This window comes from Trachypithecus francoisi, unplaced genomic scaffold (genome assembly GCF_009764315.1).
Source record: "Trachypithecus francoisi isolate TF-2019V2 unplaced genomic scaffold, Tfra_2.0 Lachesis_group11, whole genome shotgun sequence".
Taxonomy (NCBI): Eukaryota; Metazoa; Chordata; class Mammalia; order Primates; family Cercopithecidae; genus Trachypithecus; species Trachypithecus francoisi.
Genome location: NW_022681456.1, coordinates 66,486,950 through 66,499,482, shown reverse-complemented (window position 1 = coordinate 66,499,482; position 12,533 = coordinate 66,486,950). Strand labels below are relative to the sequence as shown.

Here is a 12,533-nt window from a genome sequence, read left to right as displayed (position 1 = left end):
GCCATGCACTAAAGATTGGAATAATAAATCAGCCAGCCTGTAATTATATTAGGAGAGCCAGCTTTATTCTTTAGCGAGCAGATTGATGTATCCATTTAGACTGGTTGCCCTTAGGGCTCTCTGGGAACCTGGGCTGACTTTCTAGTGCCCATGCAGGCACTGCCCCAGATCACCGTGTACATAGGTGAGTTCCTGCTGTGCAGGTCTGTCAGGACCAAACTGGTTTCCAAACCTGGCTGGCTTCTCCACAAGGTCCATAGCTGTCAAAAGTGAAACAAAGCAAAGGGCTTGGGATGCCAAAAAGACACAAGCTCATCCATCAGGCTCAGCAGGAAAGGCAGGGGAGGCAGCGGCGGGAAGCCTTCTTTAGCTGTGTGATCCTAGGTGGCTGTTAACTTAGCATTTGAGGACTGTCTCAGATAGATAAGATTGGACCAGGTAATCCCTTTGTCTGAATTCATGTCATTTCTTCAGCCATGGCAGAAAGGACTTGAAGCAGCAGGTCTAAGTGGGCAAAGTAAGACAAAGTAAGTGGGCACAATACCGACTGGGATCAGGGCTAGAGATAAATGATTTTTTTTCCTTTAGAGAAAACCTAGCATTTGTCATTTATGATGTATTTATTTGCTTATGAAAATCACCTGATGAAGATGGACCCTTTTTTCAGTAGATCTGGCAGTAGACTGGAGGGTTGACACCAGGTATGACAAAATAGTGTGGCAAAAACATTTCATATAGGGGGAAGTATTCCCTGTCCATTATCTTGCTTGCTTCCAAGACAATATAAAGAAGATTATATGAAATATTAATGAGGAGAGGGGTAAGTCGGTGAAAGAAGGGGCCTACTCCTGAATCCTGCCATTACAATTTGCAGATTAATTCCATTGGAATTTAAATGTATCATTGCAATGTACCATCAAATGTAAAGAGGTCCAGCCTGGATATATGTTCCTTGCCTGATTCCTGAATGGCTTAATTTGGCTCTGCCTGTCTGACTCATATGCCTTCCCCACATTAAACTGGATGGTTTATTTTCTGAGATCAAGTGGGCTATTTTGGCTTCATGGCTGTATCTCTTTGCTTTTGTGGTTTTCTCTGCTGGGAATCCTCTGACTCTGAGTCCTCACATGCCTGGTGCCTTTCGGGTGCTCTGGTCCCAGTTCAAATTGCCCCTTCTCAGAGAAAGGTTTTTCCCCACCTCTCTCCACTCCTAATCACTCTCTGTTACATGTCTTTGTTTAACACTTAACACATTCTAGGATTATATCATTTATTTCCTTGTCTATTTTCTGTCCCCACCTTCACATGTATGGGTCTTGTTCTCCACTGTATCTTCAGTGCTTAGGACAGTATCAAGTACACAGTGGGCATCCACTAAATATCTCCTCTTATGTTGTGAGCCCTCCTAGAGCAGTAACCATATTGCCAGACACCATCCTGAAAGCTTTATGAATATTAACTCATTTAATCCTTGCAACAAGCCTAGGAGGCAAGTCCTATGTTTGTCTCTATTTCATAGATGCAGAAACTGTTAAGTGACTCTAGAGTCCATTCTCTGAACACCTGCCTTAGGCTTCCTCTCTAGTATTTTTGTGGAATAAGTGAATGAACGTCTGTCATCATCATTACCTAAGAACTCTTAGAATAATATAAGTTCTAAGTTCAATAGACATAAATATCATGATTCTAAAAATAAAAGTCTTAAATATACAAAAGATATCATACAAGGTTAAGAGCCACCAGATTCAGGACAGCACGGTCGTAAGGGGTAATGGGTATGCAGTCTCATTCTTGGTTTCTAATTCTCCAAAGCTTGTAGACAGAGAGTAGGTTAAAACCTGGGATGATACTGACCATGAAAGGCAAATATTTTTCTTTTTAAGTTGCCACAGGCACCAAAAGATTAATCAAATGGCTGGGAAAAGCAGGGAAACTCAACAGTGTTTAAGAAACTTGGTGGGCTTTATAACTTCAGTATTTTGAAATGTATTATTATTTGTAGACTTCTACTTCATATGTTTTGGTTGATTGATTTGTTTAAACTCATATATTTTACATCAATATAATAAATGTGTATACATTTTTTAAAAATCAATATACTTAGTATGCATATGCACTTGGGAAGTTCTTGAGAATCTTGGAGACATAAAAGGATTTTTAACTTTATCAAAGGATTTCACATTTGTCTTCTCATTTTATTTCAAAGCATCACTGAAGTAGCAGAGTTGGAATAATGTTATTTTTCTCCAGGCTGGTTGGCTCCCATGTCAGTGGTCTGGACCCTTGCGGCTTTCTTTCTGTCTCTGTAGCTGCTCCCTCATCCTCTTTGCTGGTTCCTCTTCATCTTCCAATCTTGAAATGTTGACGTGACCTAGGACTCAGCCTTTGGGCATCTTCTCTTCTCTACACTCAGCTCCCTGGTGGTCTCTTTCATTACCTTGGATTTAAATGCCATCTCTATGCAAACGACACTCAAATGTTTTTTCTAGCTCTGCTCTGTCTCTTTATCTCAGGACTATTCATCTCTGACATTTCCCTTTGGTTGTCTAATGGTATTTAAACTTAAATGCCTCAACGTGGGCTTTCAAGGTTGCTCTGCTTTGTCCTCTCCATGTCAGTAAGACTACTCCATGCTTCTAGTTGCCAGACCAAAGGCCTGGGGCCATCGTTGACCCCAGTCTTGCTCTGACCCTCCACATATGATCTGTGACAAATTCTGTTGTTTCCACCTTTAAAATTAGATATACCCAGGACCTGGCCTTTTCTTTATATGGCCACTGTGGCCAGCCTGGGACAGACCTGTATCACTTTTGCCTGGTTGATGGCAATGGCTTCCTAACTAGTCTCCTTGCTTTTCCTTTGCTGCTCTTTGGTCTATAATCGGCCCATCCTCCCTGCATGGGCAGATTCAACCAACCGCCAGATAGAAAATACTGGGGGGAAAATGGATAGTTTCACTAGTACTGAACATGTGCAGATTTGATTTCATGGTCCTCATACTCTAAACAACACAATGTAACTATTATTTACACAACATTTACATTGTATTAGGTGTCATAAGTAATCTAGAGATTATGTAAAGTATAAAGGAGGATGTGTATAGGTTACTTGCAAATGCTATGTATTTTATATAAAGAGATGAATATCCGTGGATTTTGTTTTCTGAGGGGGATCCTAGAACCAGTCCCCCACAGATACTGAGGGATGACTGTATTCTCAACACAGCAGCCAGGGTGATTCTGCTGTCCTCAGATCATGATCCTCCTCTGCTGAAAATACTCTGAGGACCTCCCCTATCACTTAGAGTAAAAGCAATAGTTCTTCAACAATCTACATGGCCCCACTCCTTCTGCTTTCACGGATTCCCTGTAACTTGACTTCTTCGCTCCAGCTTCAAGACCTCTTTACTGTGCCTTTCACATTTTCCCACCTCAAGGCCTTTGAATGTATGCATTCTTGTCTCTGCCTGCAATGCCCTTCCTTCAGAGATCTCTGAGGCTTTTTCCTCGATTCTTTTAGGTCTTTATTCACATTGCTTTTCAGTGAGGCCTTCTCTAGCTACCCTGTTTGAAGTGGCTATAATCATGCCAGCACTTCCTACTCTCCTCCCATGCTTTATTTTCTTTCTGAACACTTAAATCACTATATACATTCTAGATGTGTTAGCATAAGCCTTAGTTTCCTGCCTGATCCAAAAATACTGATGATAATGGCACCGACCTCTTAGAGTTATTGTCAGGATTCACTGATCTAGTCCAGGTGCTTAGCACTGTGCCTCATGTGGAGTAAGCTTTCAGTGAGTGTTAATGTGCTTACAACGTGCATGCCCCTAGCACTCAGTTCAACACCGTGTGTGCAGTAGATGTGCCCTACATTGCTTTTAAACGAATAAATGATCTAATTGGCAAAGTCAACATTGCCATACTTGTCTTTGTTCTGGGGAATCCATACATGTGAGATGCAGCGTGGTACTAAAGCTGATGCCCACACGAAGAGTCTGAACTCAGCCCCAGAGCATTACTGCTGCTAAGCTAGGCCTTGCTATAGAATACTGAGCTGAGTCCATCTGATTCCAGCACAGGTTCTGAAAAATAGGAGAGTTTTTCCCCTAAAGAAAAAGCTGTTACATGAGAGCATAACCTTTAAAGCGTACTCAGTAATAATGCCTTCTGAAGCATTTGTGCAATTAGATGTATTTCATTAACCGTGTTTTCTGAGTGGAGCAATTTGAAAGAACACGTTCCCTTCTGTCTCACTCTGTCTTGTTCTCATCAGCCCTTTCACAAATTAATCTAAATAAAAGCAACTTCCCCTCAGTGGTGAGTTAAAATAAGACACTGTTCACATGATTATTACTTCATTGTGCTTTTACGCACATTCCTCTGTGCTTTTTAATTATATATAATTACCAGGAAACAGGGAATAAAATCTGTTTAATCTACAATGAAACATGCTAAATAGATAATGTTTTCAGTTCCTGTTTTTGTTTGCTTATTTGTTTAGGTATAATTCAAAACCAGGGAGAGCAGTTTCAAGAGTGTAGACTCAGTCTTGCAGAAAATACAGCTTATAGGATTAAACATTATTTATTTCATGTGTGAGCTATTACCTTTTAAAAATTGTCATGCAACTCAGTGACTCAAGTAATGACATCTGGGGTGCAATTATTTCAAATGCCTTTTTTTTCTTCCTTGTAAAAAAGTTGCAATTAACTGTAAACAAGAGTTAAACTTGATGGTAGCATATGGTGACTTTGATATGATGATATGTTTTTACTGCAGTTTCCGATGTGTATGTTTCTGATGATGAGCAATTTTATTAAAGCCTGTCACAGTGATCATATTAAAATGCACGATACTGTTCAAGAGGCAGCACAGCTCAGTGTTAAATCTTGCCCTGGAGACAGACTTCCTGCACCTGAATCTAGTTTTACCTTCTGTATTAGCTGTGCCATCTTAGGCAATTTACGTAACTCCTTTCTGCCTCAATGTCTTCATCTAGTAGCTATCTCAAAGGGTTATTGACAGAATTAAATTGGTGCATATAAAGTGCTTGGAAAAGAGCACTGGATGAAAGTTAATTGTTGTTATCTGTCACAAAAAGCAAAGTCATTACAAACAACTGCAAAATCCCAGTGACTTGAAATAATAATGGTTTATTTCTTGCTCAAGCTACATGTCCTTCAAAGAGTAGCCATTGTTTCAAACGCTGCCAGTTGCTGCTGCGGAAGTAAAGATAACTCTGGATGGTCTTGCCCTAGCAATTAAGTGCTCCTGGCTGGAAGTGGCACTGCAACTCTGCTCCTAATTCATTGGCCAGAATTAGTTACATGGCCACACTCAATCACCTGGTGGCCAGGAGGTGCAATCCACCTTGTGCCTGGAAGGCAGACAGCAAGCATCTTTGGCAAGCAGCACTCATAATAGCCACAGTTTCTGTTGTTGTTATGCCTCTGCAGTAAAAGCATCTGGCATTCTTGGTTCGAGTAGCCTTAACCTTTCCGGGTGCTGGCTGTTGCTGTTGGTGATGGAGAACTGCAGGCCTCTGGGACGGGCTTCAGGAGGACAGAGTGTGGGGGTGTCTTGGAGTACAGCAGGCTGAACAGAAGGTTCTATTTAGCTGTCGCATGCCAATCAGAGCCGCTGAACCGTCTGTGATATAAATGACTTAAAAATGTTCTCCATTGAAAAAAGGACTAGTTCTAACACTTTAAACATGTCAGCTCCAAGATAACATTGGAAATGATGTACATGCCCCTCCCCGCCACCCCCAGCGATGTCTACCTCCTCTCTTCAAAACTCTACATCATTTCCCAAGGCCTGGGAGCTCTTGCATGTGGTTTTATTTAGAGATCCCCAGACTTACATTTGTTTGTTTGCCTTGAATTCCTCTAGGGCCATCCAAACAAAAACAAATGGCTTAGAGTTCACTCTTGATTACCTATGCAAATGGTTGGGAATCTTGAATACTGCGTATTTGCCTTTATTTGGGCTTCTCTATCAGTTCCTTGGCCAGGAACCCTGCCCCTCACCTTTCCAATTCTCCTCTAGGCTCCTCTTACACAGCAGGGTCACCCATTTAATTGCCCTTTGACCTCTAGTCCAGTCCTTTCTCAGTTAAGCTGGGCTTCTGCTCCAGGGTGGGGGTGATGGTGGGCAAAGCCTGGGCTTTTGTTTTCCCTGTAATCTCTAAATGCATTGATAATTTATTCTAGTCTTTCTCATTGCTGTCACATGGCTGGAGAAAAGAGCAGTGCAGTTCAGATTTCAGAAGTCAAGACTGGGTTGAATAAGGGGACAGTGAAAGGAACTCTTTTTATAACGCTGTCACTAGAAAGGTCCCACAGCTGCTGCCACCCCCAACCCCCACCTGCCATGATACTTCCACTCCTTTCCTCACACAATTCCCCAGCAGCCTGCAATGTTCTCTGTGCACAAGCTTTGGAGGCAGAAATTCCTGTGTTCAGATTATGAGCCCACCACTTATTAACTGTGTAACTTAGGGGAAATTACCCAACTGCTCTAAAGGTTGATCTTCATCTGCAAAGTAGGGTTTAATGGCACTTAATGCAAAGAGCTGTCATGACAATGCAGTGAGAAAATTTGTGTCACTTCCTGGTGTAGTTCTTGGCACATTCAGACTAAACTAGTTGTGGTTGTTATTAAGACCCAGATTAGGTTTTATCTTTTCTGTGAACTTTAACCCAACTACTTTATATCCTCCTAAACAATATACTTGTTTTCAATTTTAACAAAATTCCTGTAACTAATAGACCCAAAGGTTAAGTGGAGTAGAAGTTTGTTTCTCAAATTATAGTCCAGGGAATAAGTTCTAGGTTGTGGGCAGGGGAAGGTGGTAAGGCACAGTCCTTTATAAATTCAAGGTGATATCTGCTCTTCTGTCCTCGACCAGTGGCTTCCAATGTCATTCTATTCATTGTCTGCCATTTTATCCTGAGGGACAGGCAGGAACATGGAGGTACGTATGTGGGATGTTGTATGTCCCAGGTACATTGTCCCTGTCACAATCCACTGGGAGAAGCTTATCACAGGGCCGCAGGCTGCTTCCAGGGAGGCTGAGAATGTGGTGCCATGGGGCTTCCGATTCCGCGCTGCAGTGAGGAAGAGGAGAGGCGATTCTGGTCATCGGCTACTTAGACTCAAATCCTTTTTTTTTTTTTTTTTTCTTTTTTTGAGATGGAGTCTCGCTCTGTCGCCCAGGCTGGAGTGCAGTGGCGCCATCTCGGCTCACTGCAACCTCTGCCTCCCGGATTCACGCCATTCTCCTGCCTCAGCCTTCTGAGTAGGTGGGACTGCAGGTGCCTGCCACCACGCCTGGCTAATTTTTTTTGTAATTTTTAGTAAAGACTGGGTTTCACCGTGTTAGCCAGGATGGTCTCAATCTCCTGACCTCGTGATCTGCCCACCTCGGCCTCCCAAAGTGCTGGGATTACAGGCGTGAGCCACTGCGCCAGGCCTCAAATCCTTTTTATATGTGTTAGGGACATCTTTCCCCTTAGACGGTCTGCTCCTTGAATCAGAGACCTTGTTCTAGCCTTAACCTTCAAAGTTATGATTGGTAACAGACATGCAATAGCATCCTAAGAATACTTTGGGAATTGAGCTAAATGAGCAGAAATTCTATACTTTGGGCAAATATCTCAGATTTGGTCTCCCTTGAATCTCAATGTTACTTTTGAGTAAAATGGACAAGCTTTAACAGGTTGTATGAGGGATTTCCAGTGTTGGACAATTTATTCTTTGTAATAATTCAAAGATAATAACAAAAACACGGAGAGTTTCCCAGTGATATGTGGATTCCATGAGCAATTCCCATCACTAAAGTTATTAAATATAATTATGTACTGATATACTACAGGGTACGTTATGCTCTTAGTATTATCTTTCAATCATCTTTTACAATTACAGATTCATATAGTCTTTTCTTAAAGATAAATAGCATTTCTGAAAAGAAGTAGAGTTGACAAATCATACTTTTGTAGGATTTCAGGGTGAAAAAGAAAATCTGGTGTTACACTTTTTAAAAACCTGCAATTTTAACCTAAAAGTCTAGTAAGAACATATATTTGGATTGGTAAGACACTTTTCTTACCTCAATTATGATAGAAAATATGCAAATAGGAGCCAAGTAAAGTATAAGAGACAGATCACTAAATTGGGTATAAATAAAAATAAAGCAAAACAAAATATTTTAAAGTTCCCCTCCTCTGGACACTTGTGCCAGTTAAGTTACTGTCTCTGAGCCACTGGCCCACCTTTTTCTTCACTACTTTTTGATGTCAACAAGCTTGACTCTGCAAAGCACTGTTGTACTTTGCTACCTGCTTCCTTAGTCTACCTCTGCCACTGCATGGCTGCAGATTGTAGAGCGGGCCGACGGCGAAGGGTCTTCCTTCTTTCCTTTTGTTTCGCATTCTTATCATACAGCCCTCACAAAGCTTCTTCCTCCCACATTCGAAACAGTTCCATTCAGTAGCGGCAGTTGAATCCAGGTTGCAGTTTTCTAGCACTCATGGAATCAGCCTCCTCACATCCTTTAGAGATGTCGGCAGCGGTCATTTGATATCTTTTTTTCAGGGTCTTGGGGGACCTCTTGAGCCCATGGAGTTCATCCTCCAATTTCAGAGGAACCAGGGCCAGCCAAATAGCTGCCCCTTCCGAGGGGTTTGAGTTTCAGTCCATGGTGCCTCAATGCCAAGCTTCTAAGTTTTCATAAGTCTGATTTCTTCTCTCTGTTCCTCCTAGGATTGGTAGCTGCTTCCTGCCCCTGCTAGCTTCCTGCTACCTTCTCTTTCTGTCTTTTGTTTTTTCAATACCTTAGTTAACAATTTTTATTATCTTCTCTCTGTTAAAATAACTGGTTTTGGCTGGGCGCGGTGGCTCACGCCTGTAATCTCAGCACTTTGGGAGGCCAAGGTGGGCAGATCACGAGGTCAGGAGATTGAGACCATCCTGGCTAACATGGCGAAACCCCATCTCTACTAAAAATACAAAAAATTAGCCAGACGTGGTGGCGGGCACCTGTAGTCCCAGCTACTTGGGAGGCTGAGGCAGGAGAATGGTGTGAACCTGGGAGGCAGAGCGTGCAGTGAGCTTAGATTGCACCACTGCACTCCAGCCTGGGCGACAGAGCAAGACTCTGTCTCAAAATAATAGTAATAATAATAATAATAATAAATAACTGGTGGTTTCTGGCATCTGACTGAGTTCTGATTAATAGAATAAGTGAAGTTCTTTCTTTCAACAAGCAAGCGGACCAAAATGCTGTATATTTGAATCACATCATCATACTTGGTTTTAGATTTGAATTTTTTAAAGTTCAGTTTAATGATATGTCCTTTTACTAAAAATTATACTTAAACAGCTGAATGAGATTTGTTTCTGCATTTGGTATTTGGATGCAACTTTGAGAATGAATTGATTTTTTTGGATAGTCTGTGCTACGAATTCTATTCTCTTGGAGGCAAATGTTTCTCTGTGCCTCATTTTCTCCTCACTGTACTGGGGGAAAATAGTGTTTACCATCAGGTGACCTTTACCACACCTTCAGACAGGTGAACTGTAGGTCATATTATCATCTGGCGAGGGACAAAATGACTCATAGAAGGGAACTTTTCTGAAGTCTGACATTTTAAAATGTTTGTTTGATGGGCAAGTTTGGTTTCTAAAATACCAAACTTACCTCCTTGAATTCTTAAGCAGAATATGCTAAGTATATTTATAATTTTTACTAACTCAGGATTGTAATTTTTACCCTTAAAGTCTGTTCAGCATTAAATACATCTTTCTCCTTAGGGGTCATTGGCAGGTGGAGGGATGTTTCCCTATAAACAAAACTGCCCCAGACTAATCGTAATAATGTGGAAGGTAATGAGACAACAGCATCAACTAAGGTTTACAGTTATTGAACTCTTATTAAATGCCAGGTGCTTTTTCAGGTCCTTTATACACATCATCTCATTTATTCCTACAGCAACTCTGAAATTGAGGTACTCCTATGATATGGTTTGGCTGTGTGTCTCCAGTCAAATCTCAGGTAGAATTGTAATCCCCACATGTCAAGGGAGGGGCCTGGTAAGGGGTGATTGGATCATGTGGACAGTTTTCTCCCATGCTGTTTCTGTGGTAGTGAGTGAGTTCTCATGAGATCTGATGGTTTAAAAGTGTTTGGCAGTTCCCCACTCCCTCTCTCCTGCTGCCATGTGAAGAAGGTCCTTGCTTCCCCTTCACCTTCCTCCATGATTGTAAGCTTCCTGAGGCCTCCCCAGCCATGTGGAACTATGAGTCCATTAGATCTTCTTTCTTTATAAATTACCCAGTCTCAGCCAGTCCTTTATATATATGTGAAAATTGACTAATACATATGGTTATCTCCACTTTACCGATGAGGAGATGAGAAACTGAATTACTTCCCAAGGTTCTACAGCAAAAATTGACAGAGCCAGAATTAAAGTCAGTCCAATTTCAAAACCCACTCTCCAATTCACTGTTTTTGCATTTTTTTTCTTTTTGCTCTTAATGTATACATTCATTTAGGGAACAAGTTCAGGACTGACCATGTGAAGGTCATTGTACTCAGAACAGTGGACATTACCAAAAGGACTGAGACACAGCCTTGCCTTCAAGGAATTTATAATCCAGGAAGGCCATATTTTAAAAAGTACTAAAGTACTGACTATAATACTAAATGGTATGTAAAAAGTATCTTGAGCGGGTAAACTGCCTCTCAGAAGCACCCCAAAGAGCGGGCAATGCAGCCTGGTGAGATCAGGGAAGTCTATAATGGGCAGGTAGAAGTTAGCACAATCCTGAAAGAATGCGGGGCTGGGAGTGGAAAGAAGGGCAGGAGTAGAGGGGCAGGCTGGGGTCGGGTACACTTGGGAGAGCTGGGAGCAGAGAGGTAGGTAAGGTAAGTTGGAGCCACGTTGCTTGGAAGCAAACTGATTCTTCAGAGACGCTTCCTATTCATGTCACATTCTTTGCCACATCCAAGAGCACTGAAGTCATCAAAACTCTGACCTTTAAATGGGCAAGACATTAAAACCTAAAATACTGAAGATGAATAAGAATCTGTAACCAGCCTTTACTATGTGCCAGACACTGGACTAAGCACTTTAACAACCCCAGAAAACAGGTTGATATAGTTTGGCTGTGCCTCACCCAAATCTCGAATTGTAGCTCCCATAATCCCCATGTGTCATGGGAGGGACCTGGTGGGAAGTAATTGAATCATGGGGGTGAGTTTTTTCCATGCTGACTGAATAGTCTCACAAGATCTGATGGTTTGATAAAGGAGAGTTCTCCTGCAAAAGCTTTCTTGCCTGCCACCATGTAAGACGTAACTTTGCTCTTCCTTTGCCTTCTGCCATGATTGTGAGGCCTCCCGAGCCTTGTGGAACTCTGGGTCCACTAAACCTCTTTCCTTTATAAATTTCCGAGTCTCAGGAATGTCTTTATTAGCAGCATGAGAACGCACTATTACACAGGGACTATTATTATCTCCATTTACAATGGGGGAAAGTGAGGCATAGAGAGGTTAAATAACTTGCCCGGGGTCACTCAACTAGTATGTGGCTAAGCCGGGATTTAAGCTCAGCCTGTCTGGCTCTAGAGTCTGATGGTCTTAGTCACTATTATAAAATGCTTTTAAAAAGAAAAAGATGAAAAGAAAAAGTAAACACTATCTGAAATTTTCCCCTGAAGCAAGTGGTGCTCAGAAGGCTCCTCCTCTGGGCACTGCCCCATCTCAGCCCTGCCCAGGCTGTGAGGTCTCTTGTCTCTGGTGAGCTGAGCCAGGATCTTGCCAGATGTGGACTTGCCTATCCCCCGGCGGACTGCATGGCCTTGAAGGTGGGACAGTGTCTTACCCTCCAGCACATGCACACCAAGCATCTTTAGAACAAATCTTTTCTTTCTAGGAAGAGACAAACATCTCTTGGTCACACTCAGCTCTCTATTAGAAAACAAAAGATGTTTCCTCTAATATGATTTTGGAATTTTCACTCAAGTTGGGTCAGTCCTTTCAAGATCCAAAGCTGTCTGTGACTCTTTTCTTTATGTTAGCTGGTCTGGCAGGATTCTGATTTTAGTAAAAAAAAAAAAAAAAAAATCAGTTCGCCTTTTCTGGATGCCAAGAATAACTGATGGAAATGAGGCAAGTGTAAATGAAAGAAGATTTACTTACATGGAAAAAGGAATCAGTGCAAACCACAGCCTCGTTACTGAGGTTTAGAGACTCTGGTGGAACAACGGAGGATGTTTAGTCTTTTCTGAACGACTCAGACTTGTTTCTCATTTCCTGAGATGTCTCTGGAATAGAATTAAAATATAGTATATACTTCATAAAACCAAACTGAACAGAAATTAATCTTTTCTTTATGATTCTGAAGGTAATTTAGGATCTGTATAACAACATGATGCCCATATTATGAAAGCTATATAGTTTAACAAAAACTAGTCTGATTATTTGAACTTTTTGGGTGTTTAGATTCTAGATAAATAAGAGTATATCAT

The 12,533-nt window shown here is 41.6% G+C and overlaps 1 long non-coding RNA gene across 1 annotated transcript in view; it reads left to right on the top strand.

The window, feature by feature from the left end:
- LOC117089790 overlaps positions 1 to 12,533 on the top strand; it is a 180,233-nt gene that overhangs the window by 88,140 nt on the left and 79,560 nt on the right. The gene's annotated exons all lie outside the window — the stretch shown is intronic.